The sequence below is a fragment of the Terrapene carolina genome, unplaced genomic scaffold (genome assembly GCF_002925995.2).
Source record: "Terrapene carolina triunguis isolate 2854851 unplaced genomic scaffold, T_m_triunguis-2.0 Scaffold84, whole genome shotgun sequence".
Classification (NCBI taxonomy): Eukaryota; Metazoa; Chordata; order Testudines; family Emydidae; genus Terrapene; species Terrapene triunguis.
The window spans coordinates 16574735-16587867 of record NW_020664435.1 but is presented as its reverse complement, the minus strand read 5'-3'; positions in this window follow the sequence as shown (position 1 = coordinate 16587867).

Sequence of the window (13133 nt, the reverse complement as noted above, 5' to 3'; positions counted from 1 at the left end):
TGTTTGCAATAGCATCAATGATTACAGAGGAGATTATGTAATCTTTAGCTAAATTGTTGGTATGTAGGAGAAAAAGAAATGGCTTTTAAATCATTTTATTTGGAAATGGAAATGTATTTGTAATACCCACATTTTTTGCTAATGTTTTGGTATCTTAAACAGTATTAAAATTATTACTAAATATTCCTATTGGAATTGGCTTTTCTGTAGCACACAACTGCTCTCTTAATGGCAGACCATCTGCAGAATTTGCATACTGTTCCATATCCAAACTGACTTGATACCCACGAAACAAAACTGTAACCCCAAAAAAAAAAAAAAAAAAAAAAAAAAAGGGCAACTGATCAATATTGGAACTAAATTAACCAAATGTCTAGAATTTGATGTACTAGTATCATCCTGCAAAATCTGTAATCAAATTTGTTCTCTTTTTTAGATTAATGGTAAAAACTTCAGTAGTTCCTTCTTTCTTTTACTAGGAAGGGATATTAGTAGGTTTATATTGGCTCACTAAATAGCCATGAGGGGTTCCATTACATTTATGTTGCTCAACCTGTAATTTTAGTCTCATCCATCTCTATGAGGCATCACATGAGGTTCTGGTGGAGTCTATCAGTTTGAATGAAAATCTTCTTGCTCTGTGGAGAACTGGTAACAGGAGCTCTCCCCATATGCCTGATACACGTGAGACAGCACAGATAACACTAAATAAATGGACCAGAGCAGCCAGGATATGTCTTCATTCCTCTAGGTTGCCAGGAAGTGATACAACTGGCAGGGCTGCCCGGGGGGGGGGGGGGGGGGCAATTTGCCCCAGGCCCCCGGCCCCGGAGTGGCCCCCATGAGAATATAGTATTCTATAGTATTGCAACTTTTTTTTATAGAAGGGGCCCCCGAAATTGCTTTGCCCCAGGCCCCCTGAATCCTCTGGGCGGCCCTGACAACTGGGAGAAGGAAGAAAACCACACACCCACTAAAAAGTGACGCCACTTGCGAAAACCCCTGGTTTTATCTCCCATAAGTTCTGAATTTTCTGATTTGCTCAGCATTTTATCAAGGGCTGTAGCTACCACTTGGTGAACAGAGCTACAGGTGATGTGGAGCATCAAACGAAAGGAAAGGTGGGTTCCTATATGTCCCCATTTTCATAGACAATGTTACGTTCTCAGTGAGTTGGATTATGGGCTGCTGCTATGTGGGGCATATTGTTGAACGTGCTGATTTTATTTTATCAAGGCCTTTGTTTTAATGCTATGATGTGGAAGTATTAAAAGGGTTAGAGCAGTAATTAGCCCCTCAGTGTCTAAATATATAGTAAAAGTGATATCATCTCAGTGGCATACAACAACCTTATGATTTTAGGAATACCTCTTTATTATCTGTTAGGAACATTACATTTGTCCATTATACTTCTGTAGAGAATGGAATGGTTTGTTTCTTTATCAATCTTCTGTGGGCTTTCTATCAGTTTGGATGTTTAACAGAGAACTGTTGAATGCATCCATCTCTATGAATTCTAACATGGGAATTACTGATAGAAAGGAGATGCAAATATATTAATTCTCATCTGTGAATAACTAAATCATTTGACAAAATTATTATAACTTTTGCTGGTCCTTGAATGTGATCATTGTATTCCAGAGATATGCTGCAAGTCTTTTTAAATTTGTGTGATTTCTAAAATTAAACCCAGTGCATATTCTACAATTTCATTCTCTTTGACAAATCTGTCTTCAGAACTACCCATGTATATCCAGAAATAGGAATAACTTAAGCACTGTAATAGGGGCTATTATTCTGCCACTGTCCATATCTCTGATATATGCCTTCCATGTGTACGACGGCAAATTCCTGAAAGGAGACATGGTTTGGCACAAAGTGAGTGGTTTAGTCCAAACCCTGAAAATTGTCATATGCGACGATCTGAAACATGTTGATCTCAAGACCATTTTGTAAACCAAAATGATGCCAATTTTTACAGTAGCTGGAATATCTTGTGTGTAAAGCTGATTAGATAGGATACCAACAAGTAGCTAGCTGTCTGCTACATGAATTTTTACATGGCTTTCAGCTAAATTAGAAATCTAACTGCAAAATCTATCATGTCACCTGGATTTGTGATACTCCTTTGAGGCCTTTGGATTCAGAAACCAATGACTGGATTACACGTGGTAATTCACAAACTCTGAATTATTACACCATAATTCAAACTATGTCAAGTCTGGTTGCTCAGTTTTAATATTTAATAATGATCTATTAATAAATAATCCACAGACATCTTAATACAAGTTACTAATGTAAATTACAAATATTCCTTACTTTGTTCTACTGGTTCAGAACACAATGTGTGTGAAAATATTATAGAATGGAACTTGCTTATGCAAAAAATAGTGCAATGCATATTAGTCAGCTGTATTTTATTGCTGGGCTGCGTGACTAATATTTATTTATTTATATAGTGGTAGCCCCCAGTTGTGGAAGAGGGCTCTATTGTGCTCAGCGCTGTAGAAATACAGAACAAAAAGATGGTCCCTGCACTGAAGAGCGTTGCAATCTAAGAAAACCAGATGGTGGTGGAGGAAGCACAAGGTAACAATGAAATAATTATCAGTGGGGTAAGCAGTGGTCACAGCACACTCCCTGCATAAGCTTTATATATTTTTTGATTAAAGAAATTAAAAATATGAAGTTCCAAATGGAGGCAAGTATTATATATCTTGTATTTCCTGCTCATACATGCAGTCGCTAAAACTATTTCAGATCCATGTTGTTGCTTCTCATATAGGCCTGCTCCTAGCTAGAACCCCCAAGCCACGCTGAGAACAAACCCCAGCCTGGGAGTGTGCAACAACTGTCACCTCTACACCAGCCCAAGAAATTGCTCCATACCATACCTAGCCGAAACTTGCAGCTGTATCCATTCCTAACCTGATCCACATCCAGTTCCACCACATGCCCATTCCTTAGCCTAAACTGTGTCTATGAACTCACACCAGCTTCAGTCTGAGCAGGAGACTGTGAATTTACCCTATGCTAGCCTGAGCTTGAGCCCATTGGCTGAACACAGTATTCACCGTAGCCAAGGCCCAAGGGTTAGGTTTAATGTTAGGTCATAGGTTCAGGTTATAGATAGTATTGGTGCCAGTTTATGGCCTGGGGTTAGGATTAGGTTTGGCACTGGCTAGTGGGGTTGGACTCAGGTAAATGTTGCAGCTGAGTTGTGAAATCAAACTAGGATTAGTTTTGGTGTCAGTTCATTGGATCATGTTAGGATATGGACCATTTTGAGGGTTAGAGGTGAGGGTGGGTGTGACAAGTTGTTACCCTTAGGTGCAGTTTGGGAGCCACGGGAACCGCTGTGCCCCTTTAACCTCCCCGCTGGCCTGGCCTTTCCTACACTGCTCTGTTGGTGACTCACAGCCTCTTCAGGTCCTGTGGTCACTCAGCATGACAGCAGGTGGTGCCACACACCCAAACTGAGCTACCTGAGTGCCTTACTCAAAGACAGGCAGGAGACAACAGTCAATTTCCCAACTCCTCCACCCTGGACCCTTGCTGGGTATAAACCCAAAATTGTACCGTTTTGCACTGCACAGGGATCTGTACAATGTAAGCTCATAAAATTCACCCTCCCCATGATGTGGGAAGGATATGCAATACGCTTGTGTTAACCAAGCTGAGATTTTCCCCCAGACACTTTACTCAAAGGCATACTGGTTTAGATAAAGCAAAAAACAAGTTTGTTAACTACAAAGAGAGAGATTTTAAGTGATAGCAAACAGATCAAAGCACATTATCTAGTAAATAAACAAAATCACAAACTAAGCTTAAAATACTAGAAAGATTGGATATGAATTAGCAATGTCTCACCCTGACTGATGATACAAGCAGGCTTGCAGATTCTCAAGGCACAAGCTGGACTTGCTTTGCAGCGTGGGCTCCCCACCCCCGTTCCAAGTCCTTTTCTTTCAGAGCTTCTCTAAGGTGTTGAGTTGTGGGGGAGTGAAGAACCACAGATGATGTCACTCCCTGCCTTATATAGGTTTTCCATATGGCGGGAACCCTTTGTTCAAAAACAGTTCCCAGCCCAGTTTGTGGAAAAATACAGGTACCCAAAATGGAGATCAGTGTCATGTGGTCTGGTCACATGTCCTTACATGGCCTGCTAAGTCATAGCAGCCATTACTTACAGTCTGGAGCATTCCCAGGAAGACTGACCAGGTGGGGAATAAGCTTCTCCTAAGGCCTATTGTTTTTCTGAATGGCCCATTACCCTGAATAGGCCCTTCACAACCAGCTGTCTAGGCTGGAAGCATTTTGCTTAGTGGCTGTCACCCAGGTTTAACCACATTTGATATACAGATACATAGTCAATATTTATGACTTCAGATACAAAAATGATACATGCATACAAATAGGATAATCATATTCAGCAAATCATAACTTTTCCAATAACATCTTACATGACCCATCTTTCACAAAATGCATCATAATTATGCCATAATCATATCATAATAATATGATGAATATGGGGTGTAGTGTCACAGTGGGGTTGGGTCCCATTCTAGGTTTGGGCTAGAATCTGGCTTGTTAGCCTAGGTGAAGGTTGGCGTGGGGAAAATTTGTGGCCCTGGACTAGGATTATGGTTTGCACTGGTCTATGAGTTTGGGTTAATATCTGGGCTGGCTTATTAGGGCTAAATTTGGTGGTAGCTCATGGGCCTGGGGATAGGCAGCTGGCTGATTGGCTCAGAGGTGGCACCAGCTGAGGTCAGGCTATGGTTTAAGTTAATAGGCACAGGCAAGGATTAGGCATTGGTGTCAGTTTGTGGGATCAAGCTAGGGTTAGTGTTGGCACCCCTGGGTTGGCTCAGGCTACGGTTCTGCTGCGACTGCCTTATACAGCGTAGTGCCCAGTACTACCAATGCTGCACATGAGGTCGTAGAAAAAAGTTATGCTATTGTATGGTATCATTATTTGAGAAATTGTATATGATCAGATAATTGAAGGCTGCTGTGACGCATGTTTGCCAGAAGGCAGACTGGCCTTACCTTTGGCATTTCCTGGCTTTTGGGTGCTTTACAGTACAACCCTAAATTTCTCCTCTTGAAGGCATGGTTTTGAGGATATATATATATATATATATATATATATATATATATATATATATATAGAGTAAATGCAAGCTCACTCATAACAGACCACCTTGCCTCTCTGTCTGGAGCTCACTACAGAGCAAGCTATCAGAGGAAGTACTATGGGTAAAGATTCTTCCCACCCGGCTGCTGGAGAAGCAAAGAGCTGCGACATTCAGCCTGCCTCCACAGCTCTGCGGTGGAGAGGCTGAGAGTCCAGCAGCTTGGCCTCGTCGCCACCCCACAGGTCTGCGGGGTGGCAAGGAGAGGGGCAGCCAGGGAGCTGTCATTTTAATTTTCTCAACAGAAAAATCAAATATTTTGCAAAACTGAAGATTCTAGTTTTGTGAAAGGGGCATTTTTACCAGAAAGTCATTCAGACAAAAAAATTTCAATCATCTCTACTTAGGTACTTTTGAAAACCTCACAAGGCACCTGTCTGCATCTCTAGGCTACTACATACCTTTGAAAATCTGGGCCTACCACCTGTCAGGGTCCCAGAGCTTGGGCTTCAACCCGAGCCTGAACATCTACATGGCAATTAAACAGCCTCTTAGCCCGAGCCACGGAAGCTTGAGTCAGCTGGCACAGGCTAGTTGTTGGTTTTTAATTGCAATGTAGACATACCCTAAAGTGGCATTGGCGAGAGCAGTGATCTCTGCTGAAAACTTTAACTGTGGAAACAGCCTACGGTGCCAAATATTGTGCATTCGAGTAACAATCTGCTTGAGGTAATCAGTGTTTTTCACCAGATCTTCAAACCTCATAAGTAGGATATACTGTGGCAGCTGCTCTCAGAAGTTTATGTGATCTGAAAGCCTATTTGTCACAGGGATATCTTAGTATTAATTAGGAGAATGAAATTTGTTGAGTGTGTTCTCTAGTGTGACTTTTTGGCTGTTTAAGAGATCTCAAGACACATTTTGTTGTTGTCTTTTCGTTGAACAATGGCAAGTGTTCCTCCTTACAAATGGTTCTTCCCCTTTAAAAAAAAATCTTTTTAATTGCTGTGTTTAGTTTGGATTGCCTTATGTGGAAAAAGGGGGAATGTAACTTTGAGATTAGGCAGTAATAATATGTAATGTTACTGTAGCTTGATATCATCCAGGTATGTATTTTACCATGATGATCATCTCTGCATTATGATTGTAACCAGATGTTGAAATTTTCCTAAAAAACATTCCTAACAAAAAAGATTGCTTTTAAGCATCACCATGGTAGACTCAAGCAGGGATTTCACTTTTTCCCCCCACCGCCTTTTGCAATTCTAATTTATCCTACATCAGAGTTAGTGTCCGAGATTCTTTTTCAGAGAAGCGGATCCACAATTACCCATTTCCCACCCACTGTGTTGTGAAGATTGAATCACAATTTAAAACAGAAAATAAACATCACCAACTGAATGTTAATAGACCAGATGCTAAGACCCCTCTTGACAAGATGAGCCCCTTTCATGCAGAGAGCAAATTGTGCCAAACCTAGATATTAGATCAGAAATGATAACTTCCTTTTAATGTGTAACTATGAAAGCATTTTGATTTTCACTTACCATCATTTGCTGCCTCCAAAGCAAAATGAGAAATTACAGAAAATTGCTATGACTTTGACGTGTAAGCTATGAGTTTGCTGCACCTTGAGCTTAATGTAAATCTACATTTAAAAGATGAATCGTATTTAGAGCTGCTTAAAAAAACCATCTTAAATTGACTGCCTTATCTGTCTTAGCCAGAAGTACATTTAACATTCCTTCACATACAAATGGAGGTGCCTCTATCTGCTACAGCTACGCCGATGTCAGAATGTTTGTGCTTCAGTGTTTATAGTAATTGTAACAATGCCGTGCATGGACTGAAATGCATTTCCTGTAAAACGAGACCGTCATTATTATTCATAATGAGCTACATTTAAATGAGTAGGCATAGTTTTTCATTTCATGTAATAGTTCTGATTTATAAGAAGCTTCTTTTTAAATTCCCTCAAATTAACCACCCCCAATAAAAACGTTTCAGCCTTATTTGGTGTAGAGGAAATAATTTGGTACAATGTGCTATTATACTTACATTTCCTTAAAAACATTTTTTTGATCAGGTATCCACATTTTCTTCTGGGTTTTAGAGGAAAACCCTAGGCATTTAATTAAAATAGATTCTCTCTTTTTCCTTAGAGCCTAAAATTTATTTTCTGTTTTAGATCATTTAATCTGGGACCCAGCTTCAAACGTCAGCTTTTTACAGATAAGCTGGGAGTCCGTGGATCAACGCACATGGAAAAATGTCTGCACCACTGAATCTGAGCAACTACAAGCATTATTATGCAAAAATAAAAGCCCTGACTCATGGATGTATGCTTGAAAATAAATTTAAAATTTGGGTAGGATACCTTATACCAGAGGTTCTCTTATTTTTTCATAGTATGGGTAACATCTTAACAGAGATTTTCTTTCCCTCCAATTTGCAGTTGCATAGACCACCTCGATTCCTGTTAATGTACATAACATCCCTGTGGCAACTAAAGCAATTGCTTGCATGGAAATTAATATTAGGAAGGATTTTAATGTATTTTTATCTTCTTATAATGTAATTTAGCAGATGGAAATAAGAAAGAGAATTCATGTAAATTGACCAGCCAGCTCTTCACAGACCACTAGCAATTACTCCATGGACAGTTGAGAACCAAAGTCTGAGAGAGAGAGAGAGAGAGAGAGAGAGCTGTCTTCTATATCGGAATACATGCTTATTTATAGCCCAATTCTACCACCCTTACTCATGCTGAACAGTATCTTACTCCTGGTTGTCCCATCAGGTGATCCTCATCCCTGCTCTGGGTCCTTTACATCACATAAAAGGGCCAGAGTGGCATAAAGGGTCCCTAAAAGCCCCATATCTGCCTGGGAAAGAATTCCCCTGGTGCCTGCACTGCAGAGCTGGAGGCAGGAGGATTGTGTCAGGACCAGGGCTGCAGCACACAGAGCTGCAGAGACTCTGGGCAGGGCTATGGCCCATAGGGCAGCTCAGGGAGACTGCCATAACTTAGGCAGGTAGCCTGGGCTGTCAGAATTACATTGGGGGCCTCTCCAGCCCCTGGAACAGCCCAGAATCAGGAGGGCACCAAGGTATCTTAAAAGTCACCTCAGCTACGCCATTGCTCAGGGCTGCAAGGTCTGTGCCATGCCTACACTTTGAGCTATGTGTGTGATTCCCAGCTGTACCAGCGCTAGTTCTGATCGAGTTAGCATGCTGAAAATAACGTGTAGCCATGGTGGGGTGAGCGGTGGGAGGGGCTAACTGCCCGAGAACATGCCTAGTGTCTTGGACAGTGTCTTAATCATTCTCATGTCTCTTTTGGGCCACACTGCTGCCTCCAAAGTCTGTACTCTCCCCTCATGTCCGCTTCTCTCTCCAGACAGGAGCAGTGGAAGCTCCCAAAAAGTGGTATGTACTCAGGGAGGCTAGCCCCTTCCACCACTCGCACTGTTGTAGCTACACTTTGATCCAGCCAATGCTCTAAAAATAGAGCTGGCACAGGCTGGGGAGGGGGCATGGGTGCCTGAACAGTGACCCCGTCTTCCCCCACGAAGCCCCACCCTCACGCCACCCCTTCTTCCCGAGCCCCTGCCCTGGCACTGCTCCTTCCCCAATGCCCTGCCCCTGTGATGCCTCTTCCCCCCAGTACCCCACCACCACTCACTCCTCTCTGCCCCATTCACACACACACACCCTGTTGCCCTCCCACTTTTAAAATGGCCCCCTCTCTTCCAGCACCCCTGTCTCCAGGTTTTGTATGAGCTTCTTCTCTCCTTCCTTTTTCATTCCCTCCCTTTCCCCAGCGTAGGTGCTTCCAGGCAATGATAAGCTCAGTGGCTGAGCTGCAGGGGGAAGCACTGATTTCCTCTGAGGCTCCACTGCCAGTGCTCCTTCAGCTACAGTGCTTCTAAGGCAAACTAAGGCCTCCACCCCCTCACCTCAGCAGCATCAGGAAGCCACCAGCCTGCTTTTTAGTTAAGCGCCACTATGTGGAAGGAGGGGAAGGCAGAAGAAGGAGAAAGGTGGAGGGAGCCCAAGGGAAGAGGAAGTGGAGAAAGGAGAACTGTTAAGGGAGAAAGGGTAAAGGTTATACAGTTTTCATCTGCCCCCTTTTCCCATCATCCCAGATACTCTGTAGGCAGTGTTTACCTCATTTGTTTTCACGGGTGCTGGAACAATTTGTATAGTGGGGCTGCTGAGAGCCATTGAACCAAACTGTAAACCCTGTATATGGTGGAAACCACTTCAGCCCACCCCCAGCTCCCCTAGTTCCAGCACCTATGTTTGTTTCTGTGGAATTTCTTCCCCCTCTATTTACACAAGTTAGAGCACATGAGTTCCCAGGAGATGAGGATGTCTCATGTCACATGTTTCCTTGGGTTAATCTTTTATGAGCACACATTGTGATCCTCTGACTTTTTATTAGCTCATTTTTTCCTTACCTCTACCTTAGTATACAGCTTGCCTCTCAAGGGCGTTAAAGATGGCTAGTTGCCTGCAGCATTAGCCTATTGTGTTGTGTTAAAACACTGAGTGGTTTTCCAGTCCTCTCTCTACAGTGTTTGCTCTGAGCTGAAGTGTAGCTAGCTACCTGCAGCTCCCAGTTATCAGGCCTGTTCACTTACTCTTGAACTCCAAATGTGGGAGGTTTGTAATTCTCACTAAGGGGATTAAGCCTAATGGAGCTGAATTTGCAGATACTAGTGAAGCCTCTCTGTGGATTTATGCTGCTGTGAAGTTCTGCCAAAAAGAGGGCTGTATCCTATGCTAAATCCAGTAACTAGAATTACCTAAGTATTTACTTTCTAAGTGGCTCTTTACCACAGTACCCAGCTCTGGTCCCTTACAACGTCACTGCTTTTTGCACCTCATACCCTCCCTACAGCATTCAGCTCTTCACCTTACACTATGCCAACACCATACAGGAAGCCACCTCTAAGCCCCTTTTAAAAACTTACCTTACACATTTGACACTCCAATACTTCCAAATTGGAAAGGCCTTCTCTGCGTCATCAGACTAGTTCTGCTGCTGGGAAGCATCGTTAAAACGGAAGCTTTATTGAAAGAGAAAATAGCAACATCACCGAAACAGAGACAAATACAATATATCTAAACAGTTGACAACTCTCAGATAAATCATTTTTTAAGGGTCAGAATCTCTCTTCCAGTTGTCCCATCTAACTCAATGGGCAGGTTCTCAGTTGTGCCTCTTAGGATATATCTACACTTCGAGTGGTGTGTGTGTGTGTGTGTGTGTGAGTGTGTGAGAATCAAAGCCCAAGGAGACATGCCTATGCTAGCTCTGGGTTTAGAGCACTAGCTGGATCAAAGCGTAGCCACAACAGTGCGAGTGGTGGAAGGGGCTAGCCTCCCTGAGTACATACCACTTTTTTGGGAGCTTCCACTGCTCCTGTCTGCAGAGAGAGGCAGACGGGAGAATACAGACTCTGGAGCCAGCAGTGTGGCCCAAAAGAGGCATGAGAATGATTAAAGGATTGGAGTTCATGCCTTAGATTAAAGGAGGGCAATCTATTTAGCTTAACAAAGAGAAGGTTAAGGGTTAATTTGATTAGTCTATAAGTACCAGCACGGGGAACAAATATTTAATAGTGGGCTCTTCACTGTAGCTAGCAGACAAAGCTATTACAAGATCTAATGGCTGTAGAGTGGATTGATTTCAATAAAAGTGATTTTTAATAATTTAAATCAGCAAGCAGGAAATTTTGATTTAAATCATTGATTGTAATCTTGTTTTCTATTTGTACTTTTTAGTTATTGTCCTAAAGAAAGGTTGATTCCCATTGGTTGGTAACTATTAAAACATGTTAATTCTCAATTAAATATAGCCTTTACACTAAATTTGTTGCTTCTTTTTGCTAACCAGGAGATTACACTGTATCTATATACAGTTATATAAGCAATTATATAGCTTAGTTTACATTTATTCAGATTCTTAATGTTTACTTTTTTTATGATTTTAGAAAATGGCAAATGATGCATTTCTTACTTACCAGATGAGGATTATATTTTTACTTATAATTTGTGTCAAGCTCTGTTTGGATGGAAATTTGAATTCAATTAAAATGACAAAACAGCATTTTAAAATTGTTTCTTTAATTTTAAATAAAACTCCTAAATGTGCTGGATACAATAGAGAAAAGTTTATAAAGGTTTATCAAAACATGTTTTACATTTAAAACGAATTGATTTGTTAAACTGAGGAAGTATCTATAGTTAGTGAATTGGACTGATTGTTTCTGGTCACCATGTCCTTCAAGATTATAGAACTAGTAGATCTCATCCTCTTTCACCTAATTTTGATTCATAGATTGGAAGAGGAAAACAAGCTTTCCTGCTTTTTCAAATCCCAATTGGTTTCTTAACTTTGAATGAACTGGTCATTTAACTGAACTAATTGAATAAACTGAAATGAAAAAAATAATTCTCTCAGCACCTGCTGTCAAAAGTTGATTTAGCTATTCAATAAACTCTGGTTGCAGGTGCTTAGCCAGTGACTTCCACCAGTTCAATGATTTGACTCTTTAAAACTTGGCAGACAATTATTAAGCAGTACATTTTTTTTAAATTTAATTTAAATGATTTTAATAGATTATAAATTTAGGCCTTAACTTAGGTTGCGATAATTTCAAATAGGGTTTTTAAAAATAAACCTGCATTTAATCTAAATTTAAAAATCCAATTTAAATAAAAACAATCTAATTGAAATTAAAAATCCTTTTATTATTGTGGGGACCCATGCGGAGCGGATAAAGCACACGACCAATGTGGTTGCAAGCTGAATCGAATCCTGATTATTACAAGCTTTCTTTTATAGTCTCTCAACATTACATAACACAATTAGGCTATAATCACACATCTATGGGTTGGACAAGAAGGAGAATCATGTGTTTATCACATGTATAGCCCCACACCGATTGGTTCAACCGTTCCTTACATAAGGCCATGATTTATTACCTTGTTTACCTCATCTTATATAATCCCTAGACCACCAGGGGGCGCCTTTGTCTTACAAGACCATGAGCCATTGCCAGGCAAGTGTCCCATCGTGACCCTTACCGTCTCATGGAACTTTCCATTAGGTTGGCGTAAGGATGATACATCCCCACATATTATCTGTTTTTAAATAATAGATTTTTATCCACCCTGAATGGGTGGATAAATGGGTTTATTTAATTATAAACATTTTTTTAAGGTGAGCTGGTGGGCCACACAGGAAGCCTTGGTGGGCCACATTTGGCCTGTGGGCCGCTTATTCAGTATCACTGTCTTAGTGGGGTTATGCGTCCCTCTGAAGTCATCTAGTCCACTATTAGTGATATCATAGTGAATTAGGTGGACCATTTGTCTGTCCCATTTTGACAATTCCTGTTTTCCTATGGCTCACCAAACAGCAGCATTAATATTATGCATGTACTATATAAGAGATACTTTTCTTTCCATCCTAGCCAATGCTATACTGTAAAGTGTAAAATAACAGCCATGACTGCGATCTGTCCTGAAGGGTATTGTACACGATGACATAAAGAACAAGATCCAACAGAGGGAAGATTCAAAACACACAAGCATAGCCATAAGCAAAATTAATTCTTTCTTACAGCATGTTTACGGTCATTACTCACCTGATCATTTGCTGCCTAAAACATGGCGTAAATATAAAAACTTGGATATTTTCTTACACACACACACGTTGCCATATGTGGTGTTTTACAGTACCAGATTTGGCAGGAAATCAAAATCTGCACAAGAATAATATGCTACACCATATGCCATCACTACAAAACTGAATATTTTAATAATATCCAATGATACATCAGTGGCGGATTAGCCCCCAGGCCCCAACCCTGCTCCCCAGCAGGAGCGCTGGGCAGCAGGGGAAGCCCCACCGCCCGGACCCTGGCTGCGGCCCTGAGACTGAAGGAGCTCTCACTCCCCACTGCGGCCCCAGGACTGGTG